At 34.7% G+C, this 22,850-nt stretch overlaps 1 protein-coding gene across 1 annotated transcript in view; it reads right to left on the bottom strand.

Moving 5' to 3' along the window:
• The window catches only part of LOC113232842 (extracellular sulfatase SULF-1 homolog), a 132,652-nt gene extending 114,285 nt beyond the window's left edge, over window positions 1-18,367 (bottom strand). The window contains exon 1 of the mRNA XM_026467692.1: window positions 18,085-18,367. The gene's annotated coding sequence lies outside the window, so the exon portion shown is untranslated. The remainder of the gene's footprint in view (window positions 1-18,084) is intronic.
• Window positions 18,368-22,850: the final 4,483 nt, after the last annotated feature.

Genomic DNA, 22,850 nt, shown 5'->3' with positions numbered 1-22,850 from the left:
CTACAATTATTTTATCAATCTGTTGCTTGAATTGCTCCACTGAAAGTATATTAAGGGACAATCTATTTTTAGTGTAGATAGTGTTCTATTAGAATTAAAATATACTATTATAGGTAATATTATATATACATATTATAAAGATAAAAAAAACCAAGAAAATTATGTTATTTAAATTTTTATATGATGATATTCAATTTTTTTGAGAAATTACTCTACTAGTTTGCTATAATTATTAATAATAGAATCCGGCCGGATCGAAGGTACTTTTTCTAAGTGTTCGCTCTTTGTATTAATAATTATAACAAATTAATGGTTTACTTATAGAGCTTTTCTTCTTCTGCTTCCATTTCAACCGAATTAAACTTTTTGTTGTTATGTTTAGTCAAGTATAGCATCTGATCACCACGACGACCACGACCATCACCCAATTTAAACGTTCCACTGCTTGACAGAGGTCTCCTCTCAGACGGGGGTTTAGGCCATAGTCCGCCACTTGTTGGCCCAATGCGGGTTGGGGACTTTCCGAGGGTTGTGAACATTCTTCAACGTGCAAGTTTCATCACGATGTTTTCCATCAACGAAAAACTCATGATAAACTTCAAATTAAATTTCGCACATAAATTCCGAAAAACGCCGAGATGTGAACCCGGATTCAAACCCTCTGTGGGTTTGAATCCGGGTTCACATCTCTGATTGAATGGTGGTAGGTCAAACCTACTTACTAGGCTACGACGGTTTCTTTTATGTAGCATCTGACGCCTACATATATACCTCACGTTAAATCCTGTACAATGTGTAATTATGGTAAGCTCAATTAACCATTGCTTGACAATATAAGATTACAATTTGTTCACGAGTCGCTTAACTATTTCTCATCTGAAAAATCCCACCTAAAGCAGACGGTTTAAGCATTATATAAATCATTCAGTGAATCTCAATTTTCTCAGAACGAAACAAAACAGTATTAAACGTTATTAAAATTAGATTTAATAACGTTCTCGACTCGAAAAAAGTCCAATATCTGCACCAACTGTAGAAATACGAGGCTCCTCCCGAATTCATGAATAAGATCTTCATAAATATGCGGTAAAAACTCGAAAACAGTTTTCTATAATACTTTGCTTTCTGTGGTAAATGCGCAGGGAGGAACTCAGAAAGTTGGCGATATCAGAATTTATAAAACTACATAAACAATTTAAGAAGTATACACGTCTTACCACAAAAATACTATCAAATGTGATTCTTTGGATGATAAAGAGGTTTCGTTTACACATTTATTATGTCATCCCCTCGATTAAATTGCTACATTTTCAATTTTAAAATGGAAGAGAGATTATTCGTTTTTTTATTAACATTGTAAGAAAAATATTTATATTTGTATATTTTGAACAACTCTTATCTCTCGTAATTATGATGATGAAGTTATTAACAAACTTTGTATAATATATCAAACTTATACTAAAATTTATTCATGAAGCTAAAAAATGTGCAGCTAAAAAATACAGTTTTTTCACACCGCATTTTCACACTCCACACGTGTGTGTTGAACAGATTCTTTTGTTACATTGTTCTCCAAAATTGTGACACATATACATATAGTTTGTTTTGGTCCACGAACTTATACATGTTAATATATTTCCAAGGTTTTGAAGCTTGACGTAAAGTTTAATGTGGTAAAGCTATAATTAAAATTTATTTTCAAAACCTGGGGGCAGGACTACGGTTCTCTGGAATGTCCTTTTCTCGAAGCAGCCTAACACCAGTGTATGTTCAGTCTCCCGTATCTTCTTTATCATGATTATACCAAAAACCTGAAACTCCTGTTATCGAATGTACTTTTCTTACATCTAGATTCTAGAAAGATGAAAAATGTGTGTCAGGATCGTAACAAGTGGAAGGCTGTCTGCACTACTAGTCATAACCTTTTTTTTCTATGATATCAAATGACGTACCCGGTACATGGTGGTACCATGGTGGTGCCGCTCTGAGCTTTAAATTAAATCGCAAAAATCTGAGAGGCACAGCCACTGGACCAGTCACCCTGAGCCAAGTACCATATGCCTGTAATTGAATGGCCCAGTTCAAGAAATCCCGTATGTGTGTCTTCTTATTATTTGTTTTTGTAACGATAATATGAAATCTTCGAAACAGTAATATATTACATAATACTATTCCGTCGAGTACATAACCAAATAATGACGCACACACTTGATAATAACGCACACTTTGATCACCGTTACTGTTTCAAAGAGTTCGTATTATCGTTTCAATGACAAAAAAGAGAATACAATATCCAGAAACAAAGAAATGGACTAAAGATGTCTTGAACTGGGCCCTTGAATTTCACCATCGCATTTACATTTCGGTAACTTTCGAGGTATCGGCACCTAAAGTATTCTTTTTTTCTTGTAAAAAATGGTTGTAAATTATAGATCTCGTATCGTTGATTCCAGATATGTTAATAACTCTCTCGTTGTGGTCTCTACCTACCCTGATAAGAATAGAGCATGAAATATGTGTTTGTACGTATAGTTTCAAAATATCTACCATCACAGATGCTCCATTTTCCTCACACACAGACTGATTATTAAATTGAAATTTGGCATTCAGTTGGTGTTCCTTCTATAAAAAAAGTAAGAAAAAAATAGCGAACCCTTTTTCAATGCTAGTGGGATTGTTAATAAAAAAATAGCGCTATTACAACAAAAAACCAGACCGTTTTTATTTAACTTAAACGTAACGTATTTATTTTTTAAATGTTAATAATGTTATGAATTACTGATATTGGGTTGGGGTAAACCGTCGTCTTTGTTAAAGAACTAGTGGCTGAATAGTGTCACGCTTAAAAAGTATTTCACTGCCATTTGTTGTTTCAAATGATCGGTTCTTAAATATATCTTAACTTCTATAATATATACGAGATAACACTGTTAGTTCTTATTATGTCCCACAATATGCTTTATAAATTTTTGCAAAATTCACTCAATTTTATGTCGTAATTTCTCTCGTTTGAAAGCATATATATATTTCATAAATAACTAACTATTAAAGAATAATTATAGTTTTTTTTATAAAAATAACCGACCTCAAAGTTTGTGGAATGAGAATGAAAAATAGAGAATGTACTTTTTACCAAGTTTTATTGAAATCAGTTAACGGAAAGTGGGAGAAATTCAATAAATTTCATCCACTAATTTGTCATTCTTAAAGACGAAATATTTTCTTCAAATTTGAATGGACCACATTTGAGGCACCCCCTTTCCAACAAAAAGGAATCATCAAAATCAATTCACAAATGGCCGAGTAATCACGTAACACATACACAAAAAGAATCGAATTGAGAACCTCTTTCTTTAAACCTACAGACCTAGATAGTATACTCAATGAAAAGAGATCAAAATGGTAGATCTCTCTAAAGTTCTTTGAACTTTACGGTTCTACATCAGAGTTCCCTTTAGGTATAAAAACTTTCCCCTCTGAACGATAGTTTTATTTGAAATTTTTTTTCAAAAAAAGTTTTATCCGTCCTTTCATGTTGATTGCATTTATAGAGTCCAGAAGAGTAACGTTGATACTAGAGGTGAGACAACGAAATCGATATCGACAAGTCTAAAAAAAATTCTTTTGAAAAAGTTTGTACGAAAGCTTTTAGTTATTTGTTCGTTTTTGCACTTTGACTTGGTCTCCACGTGTGTCGGCATTCCAGAGGTAAAGTCGTAAGCATGTTCGACCACCAGCTGAACGCGGGGCCCATCTTGCAGTATTTATTTATTTTTTTATTTATTTTTTAGATCTCCTATCGTTGATTCCAGATATGTTAACAACTCTCTCGCTGTGGTCTGCAAATGCAGTCCATCGGGGATCCCATGCCCCATTCTTTTCATAAAATTATATTAAAAAATGAATTGGCTGACTGGGACTCAATTATTGGCAGCAAGCTTGCTCAACGTATTAGCCTAGCCACACAAAAAGAGAGCGCTGCCTAATCCAAGTACTGTTCTACATTTAATTACCACTTCTATTAGGTAAATAATAAAGCTAGGACAACATGGGCTTAATGCCTCTAATGTTTGTTAGCCCCTTGTCTCTTGTATAGAATGAAATATTCATTACAAATTTATTTATCTATGTAAAGAAAACCCTCAAAACTGTCTGGAATTTTTGGATTTCTCTGATTTTAACTCTTAAAACTGTGAGACGATGTTTATTTCAATATAATACAAGTCCATTTACTCTATTATTCGACTTTTATTTAACCACTAAGGAGTGCAAATTACTAGTGTAGTGTCAATCTGAAGTCTACTTAATCTGCTTTATAGTAAACCTAAACCCCATAATTGCGAACGTATTGGCTAACATGTCGATTAACATGTTTGGAGTGTTGTTTTTGACGTGAAAAATGTGTTATCGCTTACAGTATTTAACATTTATCCAAGTTTGCTAATATGGAGATTTCTCTGCTTCATATTTCATCTGTCTTCCTAATAAACAAGAATTTAACCCAATTAAGTAGCCAACAATGTTAAACAGTTAGCAATTTTATAGCCGAATGGGTTAAATATGTTCTTTAATAAATTAAGGAAAAATAACTTATTTTCTTAATATGACTACTGGAGCAAGTTAATTGTTTGCTTAACTAGTAAAATGACACAGAGTCAACGCGAAGTTTGTGTGGGTGTTGTATTTGTGAACACGGGGAAAACCGAACCCGAGATAGCAATTATTTTTCAAAATAGGTACCTCTTACGTTCTGCTGACGGCGCTTCACGATCCTTAAGACAGGAATAATTGATAGTTAGCTGCGAAGCTAGGTAACTATCAATCCTTCAATTCACACAAATACGTGTATTTTTTTTTTTTTAGTTAAATTAAGATTTCTTTATGATAATCACTGAGATATGATGAATGAAGAATAATTGTAAAAAATATGTCAGACTGGGCTCTACATAAGATCTCATAAATTTTACTGCGAAAAGTGTCAGGCCGGCTTAATTTTGTTATATGTAATACATTTTATGGGATTTAGCCGTCCCTTAAACTGAGAACAAGTAAAAAACTTTAATTACATATTGTAAAACTGTCATAAATGTTACAAAAATACGTTATAGTGCACCATACAACAATAAATACAGTAGAAGTGCTTAGTGAAGTGATACGGGTGCCAACAGTACGCGGCGTTCCGCATACTTGAACTCCGTCCGTCATTTTCGTTTTGTATTGTGTGTTTGTTTTATGTTTACGTGTCAATTATTTCGCGCTAAGCCTCAAAATTAATGGGAAAATGCCTTAAAATTTACTTTGGACTGCCAAAATTACAATCGCATCTCTAATATTATCCATGATGGTGTTTCATATCATCATTAAGTTTAAAAAATCGAAAGTAAACCTTATATCGCTACAATATATGTAGGCGACTTTTTTTGGAACACGTTAATAGGCGTTAATCTTTTATCGTCTTTCAGGTATTGCCGCTAAATGGCAGAACATTGAAAATTTTCAACATAAAATCAAAACGTCGTAAATTGCAATAATTGGTATTGAACTTTCAGCGATACGCCAACTGGTAATGGGTTAAATTATATTAACAGTCCAGCATTTGTTACATCTTTTTTAATTAGAAATTACGATCAATCATTATCAAGATTTTATAGTTTAAAATTATGATAGTGTAAATTTTGGCGACAACGGTTCTGATAGTAATCGAGGCTTAAGGCCCTTTCCATTCTTGTTTTTCTTTCGTGCATTGTACCAACATCAAAAAAAAAACTCTAATAAGCATGAGTACTTACACATGTATGCACGGAGTAATTAATAAATTGTACTATCACTATATGGCACTACCCGGAACACCAAGATCAAAAGGAATTTAGGAAAGTACATTTACTAAATGAGTCATACCGAGATTCGAACCCGCGACCACCAACACCACCATAGTGCAAATCGTTGAACCACCGAGGTCGTCAAATTATTTAGTCACAAAAAAAAGAAAACCCACCGGTTCTTAACAACAATTCTTTTTCCCATCAAAGGGCAAAATAGTCGTAATGTAAGAGTTTACAACATTACACAAAGTAGCAATTTGTGTGATGAACGTGTAATTTACAACGAACTCAAGACGATGGACGTTGTAACAACGTTTTATTACGTGTGAATACATGGTTTATATGGTGTGAAACAGGGAACATGTGTTTGAGGATATCACACCCATTAGACATAAAATAAAGAATGATATACTAACATCTGACGTTCGGAATTTTATGTTATATCTTAGTAATGGATCATGAGATTTCACAGATGAATCTAATCGTAATTATGTAAGGTCTTTAGGAGCTATCTATTAAAATCGTAACCAGTCGTATTAAAGTGCTATTAGTAACTCAGAACGTGATAGTTGGATGTACAACTTACTTTCAATTAGTTTTGTAGCAGTAAAGCTCCTTGTGAAAGAGTCCGTCGAAGGAAGTACCTTACTTATTTCTGCCGCTAAACAGTAATTTCAGCGTTCCAGTTTTGTAAAGTAAGAGTGCGGGTGAAATTACAAGCCACTTGGGACTTTTCAACTGATGTCTCTGGAGAGCAGTGGCAGTGCCCCTCAGATCTTTACGATTTAAAGCACTGAGCGGCACTGCAACTGTTATGAACAGGCGTGTGTGGCTTGCCACAAGGCGCACGACTTGTTCGTCCCGTCATATGGTATCATAAAAAAAAGTTAAAAGTGCCTGTTATTTTCACTTATTAGGTAGTAAGGTGCGTAATAGCCTAATAACATAAGCAGGTAATCCAACCTTAGCACTGACTGAACATAGCACAGTCAAGGATATGGACCATAAAGTTTTCTAGCTCGCTATTATACAGCAACTATTATAAAGTAGTATAATAAATGAACGTTATTGCTCCCGGTACTAATGTCATAAATATTTTACCACCAATTACCGACAGAATATATTTGTAACAGAACTAAATCGAAGGCATTGTAATATAAAGAACGACCGGGATAGGCAAAGTATATTTACAAGAGTTGCAACGAATGTTCCGTTACTATTCGGTACCGAATAAGCCAAATTCGGTACGTTTTTCTGCTATTCGGCCGAATACTTAAATACAGGACAAAGAAATAAGAAAAAAACACAATCAATTATCCTGTAACTAATATTAATGTAGAACATACTATGTATGAAACGTCGGTTTGTACGCAATAAAAATAAATATACGGCATTTAGATCCGAAAAAATTATTACCTATGTGTAACAATCGCGAAAACCTGATAACTCGATACACTGTAAGTTCGAGAAAACACGATTTTTCGCTTATTTATCTAAAAGACCAAAGGAGACGTAACATAACTAAGTTACTTTCGTAAGAAACCAAAAAGGGTAATTTATCAAATGTAAAGTAAATAAACGATTAAAACAACAAAATCAACCAAGCAAAACCTTCGCGAACCGATATAAAATTAAATTTTTTGAACATTAATCAAATTGAAGTGAAATAAATAATTAATTTAAATAATTATTTATTTGTAAGCAAAGTAGGTGCGTTAATGAGGCCGAATAAATCGACCGAATATTCGGCTATTTGATCACATTCCTGGCTGAATATTCGGTATTAGGCTTGAACTGAGAAACTATTATTATATCTAATATATATAAAATAATATTTACTTAAAATTCATTCAAATTCAAATAACACAAATATTGTGGATAATAATACCTTTATCTATCTTTTTTATAGATCAATTACTATTGTTGTATATTTAGAAGAAAAGCTTTGTAATTTGTCAGTAAAAATATAACTATTTTATGTTGGTTTTTTGCACCTTGTTTCTAATCTACACGATATTTGAGAAGGAAGTTTATAAGCAACCATACTTTGCTTATTCCGATTTCCTTTTTTATGATCTGAAAAACACTACCACCGCGCCCGTCACCCTGAGACATACTTAAGTTGACAAGTCCCATGTGCCTGTAATTTCACCAGCACCCTTACCTTTCAAAACGGGAACGCAGGAATGCTCATATTACTGTTTAGCGGCAGAAATGGGTAAGGCGGCAATACTTCCCTGGACGAACTCTTTCACAAGGATCTCTACTGCTAATTTATGATGGATAACAAAGTTTCAACTCTAGAAAATACTTAAAATATATGGTCTCTGAAACTAGCGAAATGGAGCCCTTTTTTAATAAGATAATAATAATATTAAAAGGTAAGATAAAAATAATTAAAGGTAGTAAGTAATACTTGTTGAAGTACCACTACCAAGTGTTTAATAAACATGCAAGCAATACTGAAAGAAAAGAAGAAGACGATGGTAAAAAAACAGGTATTGGGTAGGTAAGTACCTAAGTAATAACTAGTTAGAAAGTAGAAACGTCAATTATGGCTGATCTCAGCTGTGTTGAGCAGCTACTAAATATAATTCAGGATAAAGAATTAAACAATTAAAAGCATTTAATAAACATTGTCTAAAAACATTCACTGTTTCCCTCAAAATATTCCCCAAAAAGCTAAAACAATTCTAGTTCTTAGGTTTTCGCGATTGTTACACATAGGAAATGAAACAATAACCGGTTGATGCCTTTACCATTTTAGTCAACCGTGACCATGGGACCTGAAAAGGGCCCGGAACGTTAGTTTGTTTGAAAAAACAAATACACGCGATTTAAATCCGGAAAAATAGTTTCATTTCCTACAAATCTCGTTTCCCAATTTTCTTCGTTCTATTTTGGAACGAGACACAGTATTTTTAAATTGTGTAGATACAATTGGAGAACAACCCAATTACCTGAAGGCATAAATTGAACTCTACACAAGAGGTGACCTCACCACTTGTCACCGTACTCTATATGCCAACAGTAAAGTGCCTAAATGTGAATCTGTTTAATATAGGTATTATATCAATATTTAACCGAATGAATAATACCTATATAGCTATTTTCGCTACCTGACAAATACCTAATTTACCTACACTTAAAAAACCATGGAGCGAATAATACCACCTCGGAATACAGCGTTAATATATTGTTTATTGTTAATTCTGGAATGATTGTATTGTATATTGTTTGTTCTACATTTTTGACATGTTACTAGCAATGTACAATGTGACTAATAAACAAATAAATAAATATTACGCCACATCACATACGCTGCTCTGATCCCAAAGTAAGTAAAACTAACACAACTGTGAGTGTGTTATGGAAATGGAAACGACGATACCACAAACACCCCGACCCGAAATAATACAGAAAAGTTAGTTTTTCTACATTGACCCGGCCGGGAATCGAACCCGAGATCGCAGAAATGGCGACATCATAAGAACCGGTGCGCAAGCCACTCGACCACGGAGGTGGTGTATATTGATGAAAAGTTTTGTAGTTTTTTTTTTGTATGATACTAAGTGACGTCGTGCGCCTGGTGGAAAGCGGTACGCCTGTCCATACCAGTTGCAGTGCCACTCTGAGCTTTAAATAGCAAAGATCTGAGGGTTACTCCCACTGAGCAGTGCACCGTCACGTTGAGACATGAGTTGACAAGTTTCATGTGCCTGTAATTTCACCAGTACCCTTACCCTTCGAAACCGGAACGCTGTAATACTCACATTACTGCTTGGCGGCAGAAATAGATAAGGTGGCGTTACTTCCCTGAACGAACTCTTTCACATGGAGCTCTACTGTTACTACAGTTACAGTGTTAGTTGTCAATAACAATATAACCATTCTCTTTTTATTGAATAGCATGATGATAATAATAATAATAACGCACACACTCAACATAGCCCCCCGCACTAGGGAAACCCTGTGTCGTGGGTGCCATGGACACACACATAGACAAACACAAATTACACCCAGACTCACGAGAGAAATAAATGTAGGTCATACAAATATTTCTCCCGGCCCGGGAATCTGGGACCTGAGACCTCTGCGTGGCAGTCCGGCACGGTAACCGTTCGGCCACAGAGGCAGTGATGTTTTTACTACCACGATTTCCATTTAGTGTTTGTGAAAATACTCCACTAGTTTGTTATGATTATTGATAACACAAAGAAAAAATCCTTCTTATTATATTACCTGCCTGAATGAACAAACTTTCACAAGTTCTTTCGTTTCGTTCCCAATACAAAGGTCTGCGACAGGGATTTGGAGAAATCCGTAGGATCTGCTGGTTCGATCCGTAACTCACTTGGCAGAGCGGTATCCGTGTTGAGTAGGCAGATGCTGGATCAATTGGTCCAGTCGGATCAACGGAATTTTTATATCAATAATCACAACCAGTTTGTTTTTATTTTTCGCCTTTTATTTTTAATCATTCGAGGACTTCAAGGGAAAGTATTACCTAATCTACGTGGATCATTTGAAGTTTAGGTTACTATTCCGACAGCTGATGATAATGCATAAAATATGTTCAGTGAAAATTTTGTTGGACAAAATAAAAACAAACTCTAATTTTGAAATATTAATGTACGTAATATATGATTTAGGTTCTAGACTATAAGATCTCCGTGTACGGAGTTTGGTGGAATAAATACCTCGGTTTATATGCAGTTTGCTGGCTAAAAATGTAGCGCATTGTGCCACAGCGGCGCAACATAAAAAAATATGTTTTTTTCATAAGTTTATGGAAAACCGACGCATTGACCATAATGTAAAATTTTTATATGTAAGTCACAAATTTCTTCTCTTTGTTTCGAGGACAAGAAACCGTCTTTTGCTACTTGCCGCTTTTCCTCAAAATGTCGGACGGATTTAATTCCTTATTACCGACAAAGTCATTTAAAAGTATTTATGGGTACTCAAGTTTATTTGTTCAGTAAAAGCTTACAACTCTCGTAAAAAGTCCTAAAAACCCAACTATTAATGGTTAAGATTTTAGTTTTAAATATATACAAAAATAAATTCGAAATAACACGAAAGAACACACCTTTACGGTTTTATTATACAATATTTGACAATAAAGATACGGTTAATTTGCAGTGCTACTGTAATTCTGTCGTGACCTTAAAATTATAGATACAACGTGTTCTATATTATAAATAACCAAGTTTTTATTATTGTATTATTTTTGAACATTTTAAACCATCTTATTACGTATTTCTTGTAAATGAGAAATTGTCATTGTTATTCTTTATTTACAATACTAACATAGAGTTCTTACGTTTTCACGTTTTATGGCTATGGTTAGAACCTATAGAGCCAAAATATAGAAAATATGCGATTTTACATTCGAAAATATAGTTTAATTTCCAATACATACTACGACCTACTAGTTTTAATACGGTACTGTAGATTTGCACATTTTACAGTAGTGTTGTGTATTTAAGTAGGTGGGTGTCAAGGAACTTTTATTATGGTTGACACTCATTGAAATTCCAATTCTTTTATCGGTGAATCCAAAGGACCCACATGTTTGTTGTTCTAAAGCCCCTATTTTGTACAGGTAGGTACATGTGTTTGGTGACTTAGCGATACTCTTTATAAAGCTACATCATTTACCTATAACCAATGACATAACTAAATATCGAATGTTAAATTTCTAACTGATTTGGACGTAATTTTGAGTTTCGATCATTGAGCTTTCCATCTTTTTGATGCGTGTTGTAAATATCTATATACAAACTTCAATATTTAGAAAAGTATGACCTTTTTTTTATACATAATGTTAACAAAACCTTGAGTGCGGTAATACACGTCCGATTTCGTGTCTGATGGTCGGATCCGACTATCGGATCGGATTTACTCAATACACGTCCGATAGGCGTCCGATTCTTACGTCCGTTACCTTTTCTGAACTAACTGCACTGTTGCCAATTTATGGGGAATTCCCCAAATACAGGGAATTTCAACTCAACAACTCGTTTGAGGATTTTGTTTGGATTACACTATGTGGGGAAAATGCCCTCGCATTCTAGAAATTTATCATATTTTTGTTACATTGTTGATCACTGATAAACACACTATTTAATTGTTTGTTTATGAACGACATTGATATTGTATTCAACATCGCACATGCGCTGCTTATATAGCAAAATTTTGTAGAATTAGTAGCAAACCGCTTATACATATGTATAAAATTATCCAGTAGGATTAGAATCACTTTGTCTTGAATTGTAAAATTACTACTATTATCAGTCACCGACAAGAGCCTGGCTCTTAAATAGGATGATGATGATCAGTCGGTGCGTGTTGAGCGCCCGATCGTTCCTCGTTTTGACCGGACACCGGAGTGAAAAAATAATACGCGAACGGTCTTATTACCTGGCTTAAATCACTAAATTTAAAAATAAATAATTCTAAAACAAAATATATGCAGTTTGGTAATTACAAAAAAATTGACTTAGATTTACACATAACTTATGAAAATGACGTTATTGATGAGGTAAACACTACTAAATTTCTTGGTATTACTATAGATAAAAATTTAAATTGGAAACATCACATAGATGTGCTAAATAACAAGCTTGGTAGTTATTGCTACGCTTTATCTGTATTGGTCGATGTAGCGTCGGTTGAAGTTGCAAAAAACGCATATTACGGGAACGTATACCCATTATTAATGTATGGTATAATTTTTTGGGGAAACTCTGTCAATGCGGTTAAAATATTCACAATACAAAAACGATGCTTACGCATAATCTATGGTAAACCCAGTGACTATTATCTAAGAAGTCTGTACAAAGAAAAGGGTTTACTGACTTTAACAGGAATATATATTTTGGAAATATGTCTTTTTGTACGTAATCACAGTAACTTCTTTACTAAAATATCTAATGTACGCTCCGTTAACGTCAGAAACAAGGACCGTCTTGTCCTCCCTAAAATAAACAGCACGATCTTTGACCGCAGCACCTATGTAACAGCGATTAGAATTTATAACAGACTTCCAATGGAAATGAAATGTTTAAATGCTGATAAATTTAAAGCTTGTTTAAAAAAATGGTTAATTGACAAAGTTTTTTACAAGCTTAACGAATTTTATATAAAGACATCAAATATTTGACAATTGTATAACTAACTTAATTATAATTTTAATTTTTGACATTTAAGTTGTAATAAATTTTAATTGAATTGTAATTTTAAGACATTGTATGCCTGATTTGGGTAAGAATTGTAGATCTAATCACTTGTAAGTAACACCTGTATTTTACCAATTCATACAATAAATGTTTCTGATTTCTGATTACGTTGTTGCCGAACAGTAGGTATTTTAAAGGACTATCCACACACATCAGGGCCGTACCCGGGACGTGGACGGGGCGTGTTAGTTTACATGAACTGCGGGCCCAACTGTCGTCCCAGCGCCGGCCCGGACACGGACATGTGTGAACGAGTGCATACAAAATAAGCGCAACGATATTTTTTTGAGTCCCTGACGGAGTACGGCCCGTTTACGTCCCGGACACGGCCCGGATATGTATGGATAGACCTTAATACCACAACTCGCCACTCGTCAAGCTTAAATATTAAAGTTGAAACTTAATTCAACTTGTTGAGTTTATTTCTAAATATAGCATAACGTATATGTAATAGATGGGCACATTTTGACTTTCTTAATTATTTGATATATTTTTAAGCCTAACAATAATAATACATATAATAAATATGTACTGAGAATGAATAAATATTATTACATGTGGGAAATATGACCTTTGCTCTCCCCATGTTTATAACCTTGATTTTTGAGGATTATGAATAATTTGCATTGGCAACGCTGCAAATCGAAGGGAAGAATCGGACGTGTATTTCGTCTCCCCGTAAAAGTCTAGAGAGCGCGCCTTCAAGACAATCGGATCGGTAATAAAATCTCGGACGAAATCGGACACTATTTCCGACTCGGACGCCACGTCACGTCGGATCCGATGAACGGATCGGACGTGGCGTCCGAGTTCCCGATTTTGTTATGAACACTCAACACTGTATTGAGTGTTCATACAATTATATGGTACGAGCGCCTTCCGATAGTCGGATCAGACTATCGGATCCAACTATCGGATGGAAAAAACGGACGTGTATTGTCGCACTTATACTTAGGTGTCCTTGTTTACGTTTATGTAAACAGTCTGTGATTTAATTTAGTTTTTGTTTTGTTTATGATTTTGTTTTGTAAGTATTTATTTGTGTCTTAGGTGCTTTTCATTATATTTTTAATTTTGTTTCTTTTTTAACCGACTTCAAAAAAAAAAGATGGTTCTCAATTCAACTGTATGTTTTTTTTGTAATAATGTTACGCGATTGTGAACTGATTTTGATCATTCTTTTTTTGTTGGAACTAGTGGTCAAATTTAAATTTTAAGAAAATATTCCACCGCTAAGAGTGGCAAACTACGGAATGAATCCGGTATCGCGCACTTTCCGGTAGCCGATTTCAATAAAACTTGGCAAATAGATGTAATTCCACTAACTTTTGAGGTCGATTTAAATAGATTTTAAGTAATAAAAAGAAATCGTTCATGTGAGTTACTATCTGTGCGTCGTCCTTAGTCAAACGTTAGCAGCCACACGAACGTGTCTACGCCGTATCCATAGGTTACACAAATACGAAACAATACCAATTTCCATACGATAATAAAACACCGCTTTTCCAGTACTTAATCGTAGATAAGGTTGTTATTAAAAAACTATTTGAGTAGTCATATCGTAATGTTCATGGAACAGTTTAAACTAAGGAACAATGTTATTAATCCATTTTATTTAATTCATTGATGTTTGCTTTCAATTCAGTTTCAATTGCTAAACAAATATAATCGATATTTTTTCCCAATATTCGTTTGTTGAAAACGGAGTTTTATCTACGCAATTAATATATTGGTTGAGCTCATCGTGACCTATTTCTACATCGTCTGACGATCTCGAGAGCAAGGGCATATTTACAATAAAAGCCCGTATTTTTTTATCAATGGACGGCGGTGGACCGTAGCGCTATTGTCATTCAATCTGGTTATTGTAGAGTGCGGTGGGAGCGCCGCGCTTGCGCAGACTGGAGGTGCTTTTTGTAGTTTTGCTGCTTTTTAAATCTTGTAATTACATGTAGAAAATTTGTTGCAAATACCAATTAAATAGTTATTTGTTATGCAAGGCTGCAAAGTTATTGTTTGACGCGAATGCTTGTATGAAACTTGTCCAAGAGAAGGATGCTAATTGAATTGATTGATTGATTCAAAAATAGAATTCGGTGCATATCGAGGGTTTCTAGGCACAAGACTCAAAACAACTTTGCTCAAAAAAACTGTTGCACAGTACAACAAATCTGTTTTAATAAACAAAATTAGTTATCGTTGTCAATTTAACGTCAAGAATAAAATATACCTACGGATTTATATTACATAAATAATGTACGATAAATCGTGTAGTTGAACGTGTCATTGATTTTTTTTTCACAGGAAAAAAATTATGTGCACCACCGTCCATCGCCAAGTTCACGAGTATTTAAGAGATCTGTGGTCAAGTTCTAATTTCAAAAACCTTTTCCACGCTAGCGTGGAAAAAACGCTTTTACGCACAGATTTCTAATGAGAATGAAAGCCTTTTCGAGGTAGTGAAGTGAAAAATAAATTTTTAATACAGTTGCTCAAGACGTGGTATTTTTCGCACTACAAATCGTGCGGAAAGTTGGATTTCTCGCACTAGTGCTTTTTACTTTTCCAGTTTTTTTTAAATTTACTATGGTTTTAAGTCTAAAAACATAGAACTAAAGAGATTGTATATTTATTTCATATTTATGTGCTTTGTGACGTAAGTCATTCGTCATTAAAACTTATATTTATTTACAAATACTATATAATGAACGTATCGAGTGGAGGTCTCTGCCTACCCCTGAATGGGTGACAGGCGAGATTTTTATGTATATATTTGTTTTATGTATTACAGATAAATTGTATCTCACTACCGTGCACGGGTTCCTAAAGAAGTTTAAACAAAAGTACCAGGACTTCATAATAAGAAAAGTAGTTACAGACCGATATTACAGAAAATAAACAAAAACAGCACGTCAGAACTATATTTCCATAGACTTTTAAATAATGGTTGCAGTGGTTGTATTTCATTATTTTAATTTACTAGCAGAAAATGAGTTCTTTTTTAAATACTGTTTTATTTTACTTTCAATGTAGTTTTTTCGCAAATGTATTAAACAACGTCGTTTGATACACGTGCGGATTTGTCATTTTCACTTGTCTCGAGACTCGTGAATAATGACTAACTTTCCGCACTTGTATCAAAAATAACTATTATGCATTAAGTTTGGTAAAGAGAAAATAATTCAAGAAGTACCAAAGGCTGAACAATAAAGTAGAATAAGATTTTATACAATACGGAAGAAAGAACCTAAGCATTGTAGGCCTCTATAAAATGTGAGGCCATTATGCATGCATAGGTCGACGACGGGTTGGTTGATCATTCACAGCTCTTGAGCCACAGAGACGCCGACACAATAGGCATCACCGTAACATGCTGCACACCGTAACAACACCCATAAATTGAACTATGGGTTTGTCCTCCACGCATGGTGGTCGACTTTAACGACGCCGTATGGAAAAAATTTAAATATCTTTAACGGTATAGAAATTGTACATGGAGGATACAAGGAAAAGTAGTTGGTAGACCTCGACTACTCCCTAAAAACATTTAATCTTCATAAGTGTTGGTCACCTTAAATAGAAGCGAAATGATATCTTACATTCATAATTAATCACATGTACAGGTACATTGTAAATAGACGCTGCTATGTAAACATGAGTACAACTACAGTAAAAGGAAATTCTGTATAACTTGCTAAGGCCCAGTGTACATCAAAATGTACATAATAGTGATTTAGGCTCAGACATCATTATTCCTATGACCGAGTAAATGCTCAATGTACATCATAATGAAAATATCGCATTCAAAGATCATGGCCTATAATCTGAGCCGGTTAATGGATGTTTGCCTACAAAAACCACATTACTTTTAAATTACGCAATTATAAACCATTTTTTATTTTATGTAAAAAAATATTGAAAATCTACGGGGTTAACATGTAACAGGGCAATAAAGATTTGATATTAAACATGTTTTCAGCTGTGTGAAAACCCTGATTAGGTTATTGTCAGACTTTCTGTCAAAATAAACCTATCGTCACAGTCATGCGCGAAACCTTCGCGGTCAGTTGTACGTGTAGTAGGAATAGGACCGAAATCGTTTTCTGGTGATCCACAATAAATACCAAACACACAAATATTTTGCACTAACATACATTTTCTATTCTATTTTCACAATATACCGTACCCTTAGCAAAGCGATACATACCATACTAAAGTACACATATTTTTGTATAAATCTAGTCATAATATGTCATTTCAAAAATCCTTTAAAACAATCCGGTTACGTTTTTCACACAATACTTGCTTGGACCCGAAATATGTAATTATATTCAATACATTTTAATGTAACAGGACATTTAGCGCTTTTCCCATTGTAGTTTGCTGGGTCATACGAGGATAATACCATATTACTTAAAAGTTCACAAACAAATACCTACATATCTCAATGCTCATTAAGTCATTACATAACATCTTACTAATCCATAAAAGGTGAAGGATCATCATGACTAATAACAGATTAGTCTTGATGATCCGTCACCATTTTATGGTTTTTCTTTAATATATTTAGTAGTGATGTAGAAAATTTCTTTTTTTCTAACAATGCTTATCTAAGTACCGATATTTTACTAGATATAAAAATGTTACACATCAGTAGGTGCCGCCTGCAGTTAAAATTATGCCGTTAACGACGAGTAATTGTGCAAAATTAGATACAATCTAGCCCTGACTCCAGCTCGGCTTTTAATGTTCTTAGTCAGGTCTTAAACGTAGGCCTATAATGATACGTCGCTATTTTTTATGGAGAATTTCCTGTGATGCGAACAGCGAAATCATTGCCCACGTTTAACTTATGCCAACATAATAATTAAACGTCTCTTATATAATCAGAAGTAAACACACTTGTAAAATTATCTCTATGGGCTTAGGTCATGATTGTGATGATCTTTTTTAATAACAAACACAAGTTAATAAGCTAGTATCTTCAAAATCTCTTTAAAATATCATAATGCACTCACCGTTATTAAAAGTGCAACAGGATCTTCCACTCACATGCACTCGATGCCAGTGCTTTCCACAAAACCGAAAATACGAGCTTTAGAAACTGGATAAGATTAAACAAAGCACTTAATACAACTAAGCATTCAACAAACAAGCCACTAAACTAAACACACGGAGTGATATTTACTGTTCTAGCCGGTAAATGCGGGTGGTTATTCGAACTACGTAAAGTTTCTGACGTTTGAAGTTGTACAGAACACTATGCGCTAACGGTCGGCCACTGCAAGAGCCGCCACGAGACTGTGCCGCGGACGGCGCACGAACGGAATTCTCGATCCTCCGAGCTTTCCTATCGCGCCGCAGAAGGCGGCCGTCGCGTCGTCCCACCGCGCCGCCCCGTCCCGCGCAACCGGTCACCTGCCCGATAAAAAAAAAATAAAAGAGAAGCCTCACATTTCGGCGAAATATGAACCAAACTAAACACACTACACACTACACAGGTACTGAATGCAGGAGCGCCTTTTGACATCCTCACCGCATACCGCACACTCCTTCGTGGTAATCTTTGTGAGCTAGTTTTGATTGGAGCGGTATTAACGCGCTCTCGTGGTTAACCGGCGAAGACTGTTCACACGCCACAAACTGTAATTTGGATACATTATCTATCATTGGAGATCTCGAAAATTGCGGTGAGAGAAGGGCCGAAGTACAGGGCGTGTGGTTGTGTTCCAATGGGGGTATAGCGAGGAACTTGACGCGGTTCTGATAATGAGTCGAATAAACAAGGGGGCATTTTAGCGGTTGACCTGTAATCACCGATACAAACTAACTCGTTTCAGAGCATCGAATTGAATTAAGGTTGTTGTTGTTTCCTAGCTTTATCTAAAGAACCTTCTAGGTCAATATTTGCAAAGGCTAAGTAAAGACGTAGCATTGTTTGTTTTATTATTTCCCTCATGTACCTACTTAGTTAAAGATAATACGTCGACTGTATATAAGTGTTTAAAACTACCTATGTGCCTTAAAGTGCAGAGCAGTGTTAAGCTAAGTTGGAAGCAACGTAAGCAACTGTTTAGAGCTGTCGGCAGCAACATGCCTAACCTGAGCCTGAGGGTTCACTTCAGAAAAAATAGATTTAAGTTTATACTTGCAATGCAAAATACACTCTTATACATTGTGTTATGAGTGTTTTATTAAGGCGAGTCAACGGAGGAGAAGCGGGAAAAACTATTTTTATAGATGAAATGGTTTAGGTATTTAGTATTAAATAACGGTCTTATAAAAATATATGATATACCTAAGAATATTATCTGTGCTAATTAGTTACACGATAGGATATACTTTACTCGATCATATAAAATCCCGAAAACAGGTTAAAATAAATATTTAAAACTAATTATTTCAGAATGAAACATGTTATTTTGCACACAATTTTTATATGGAGATATTTCTCTTTAAATACAACAGAGAACCCGCTAAATTTTGGTTTTCAGCAAATAAGAAGCCCTTTAAATTTAAAAAGGTTATTAAACTCACATTTATCCCAAAACTTGAAAATTGCCCAGCGGTTTAAAGACACGCCTGACGCGCCAATGGGCGCTTGTCAACGTCGGATTTGTGTCAAATTTTCTCCGCCTGTTGTTATTTTATTCATATTAATTTTAAGCGCGCAGATTGCGGGACGCGAGTGGCGATCTCCCACACCTCATCTCCGAAAATTTAGGCTCGTGTTGAAATACCTCCCCCTAAGCATTAGTTTAAGACTTGGTGCACAGTTTAATCTTTAATTAAAGCAGAAACTGTGCTTCACAGCTTCACGTAAACTTACAATATTGCAAAATGACCTACATTTGCGTTCTCCCAATGGACATAATAATACAAATAATAATAATAACACACACACTCAACATACAACAAGGGAAACCCTGAGTCGTGGGTGCCATGGACACACACATAGACAACCACAAATTACACCCAAACTCACGAGATAAATAAATGTAGGCCATACAAATATTTCTCCCGGCCCGGGAATCGAATCTGGGATCTCTGCATGGCAGTCCTGCATAGTAACCGTTCGGCCACAGAGGCAGTTTTAATGCAATGATAATTCCTGTTACACACAACCTACAATTAAATTTTATAAAAAATGAAGCTCGCTTCGATTGTATTAGGTATGGTTTACTTCAGTTGAAAATTTTCATTGCTTGCTATGTTCACCAATTAGACTTTTTTCCGTTAAACTCATCCATTTGACAAAATTTGGAGCTCGCTACACTTGCCCACGTCATTATTGCTGTGGTTCGTTTTTGTAAACAAGAATAAAAGAACGGGCGTTACAAGTTATAGTGCTTAGGGCATCCACGGCACTTGATATAAATATAGTGCCAGATTTAACACAAAGGCTAACAATGTTGTCCCTTTTGGCACTTGGCTACTGACTACTTTGACAAATATATACTAATAATAGGTGTCATGTATTGGAAACAACATCGACAGTTTGTCCAAAAGTATAATTATATTATGTCCAATTCAAAAGCTCGTGAAAAAGCTCCACAAGCCCGGCAAAGCAAACACGACAACTGTGCTTAAATAGCTCTAACTAACATCACCAAGTTAATCCTATTACGGGATCGATGGGGCTAAATCCTGACACTAACTTGTGATAACAAGAACTTATAATATCCACTGTCCTGTGCTACTAACTTGAGTTCAGCAAAGCATATAATCACGTAGATTACGCTATACTCTGCCAAGTGAATATTATTTGTTATTGAGCTTATAAAAATAATAATTACGGGTTATATCGAAACTTTTTGGCACACTTTTTTGTTATAGGTATATACGAGGTGTGTTCAGAAAATAACGGGAACTTTGAAAAAAAAAATTCATTCGTCTATATTAATGTTGTCGCCTTCAAAATTGTCCCCATTAGATATTATGCACTTGTGCCAGCGCTTCTTCCAATCGTCGAAACACTTCTCAAACTCGATCTTTGGGTTAACCTTTAGCTCTTTCAGCGGTGCGCTTTTAACGTCATCTATGCTTGTAAAACGGCGGTCCTTTAAGGTTCTCTTTATTTTTGGAAATACGAAAAAGTCACACAAAGCCATGTCTGGCGAATATGGAGGCTGGGACAACGTTACAATATTGTTTCTGGCCAAAAATTCACGAACAAGCAATGACGTGTGAGCAGGTGCATTATCGTGGTGCAAAAGCCATGAATTGTTTTTCCACAAACCTGGGAGTTTTGGAATGTTGGAAATAGTTATACCATTCGTAAACTCTTGTTTTACTCATAGCAGACTCACTATAGGCCTTTGTTAACATTTCACACACTTTAATTCATTTTTTACGCAGAATTTGATGCAAATTATTTTATCCATTTCTTTTAACAAACGAAAATTGCAGAACTCATAAAAATACATTTAACCTTAACGGCTACCGCAGGCAAAGTAAACATGAATTCAGCTGAAAATTTTATTATCTATTAAAAAAATTTGACAGTCGGACTCTCCAAACCTGCGAAATTTAAATATTCCCGTTATCTTCTGAACTTTATTTGTTTCCATCCTGTAAGTTCTGAACACACCTCATATATACTTCAAAAGCAAACTTAATTTTTAAGAGACTTCAAAAAAAGGAAGAGGTTCTTATTTCGACTGTACTTTTTTTAAGTAGATACTTATTTTGCCTCTATGTTATATAAATTATTACATGTTAACATTGTGGTGTTAATTATGATTCCTTTTCTACATTATGTTATTGAGGTTAATTTTCTTTTATTTTTTCCATCCTCTAAGGGTTAATTTGATAAAATGACAATTAGATTATGCAATAAATACCTTAGAGGATGGAAAAAAACAAGTGCAATACTCATGATTGTAGGTAAAACATAGCATAGACAAGTATAGAGTCAAAATAACTATTTAACATAAAAGATAAGTAATCGCTAATTTCGAGAGTACGGCGGCAAAATTATGTATATTATAATTATATATATTGTATTAAAAATACATATTTTTCTTTACGTGTTTTGTATGTTACGTAGGCTGTTGCTTATTTATATTTGTGTTTATCTGAAGGGATAGACACAAATATAAAAAGATAGGTTTATAATATTGTAACATTTACTATATTATAAATAAATAAATATTTTATATTAGACAACATCACAAATGTTGCTCTGATCACATAGTAAGTAGCTAAAACAATTGTGTTATGAAAATCAGAAACAACAACGGTACCAGAAACACCCAGATCCGAGACAATAATGAAAAATTATAAAAGTTTTACTTGATTGACTCTGCCGGGGATAAAAGCCGAGACCTCAGAGATCGCGACGAGTTCGTCAAATACTCGTATATGTCATAATAAATGTGAAATGATCTTTGGGTGCCTTCAAATTAGGCGCTTATAGAAACGCCACAATGGCGCCACTAGTAATTAATAACGCTGCAGTCGCTACTAATTTTTAATTTTCATACAATATTTAGAAGTGCAGTTCTAGCTCGAAAGTCGCACCACACACGCGCCACTTTCGTAGACTAGATATTGTAGGAAAATCTGAAAACACGTCACTGCAGCGCTTCTACATGCGGTTAATTTGAAGGCGCCCTTATTGTCAACTTAATCTCAATAATTTTCACATTTTGAACGTTGGCTATGCTTTTACATTGTTTACGTCAGATCTTTGTCAGTTTTACTTATTATTGTCAATTTTCAAATAATATAAAATCGATCACTATTATTTCGTTTGTAGTTTCGTATATTTACTGAGATTTTG

This window comes from Hyposmocoma kahamanoa, unplaced genomic scaffold (genome assembly GCF_003589595.1).
Source record: "Hyposmocoma kahamanoa isolate Upper Pololo Valley unplaced genomic scaffold, ASM358959v1 78, whole genome shotgun sequence".
Classification (NCBI taxonomy): Eukaryota; Metazoa; Arthropoda; class Insecta; order Lepidoptera; family Cosmopterigidae; genus Hyposmocoma; species Hyposmocoma kahamanoa.
The sequence above is the reverse complement of the archived record's forward strand: the minus strand, read 5'-3'. Positions and strand labels throughout refer to the sequence as shown.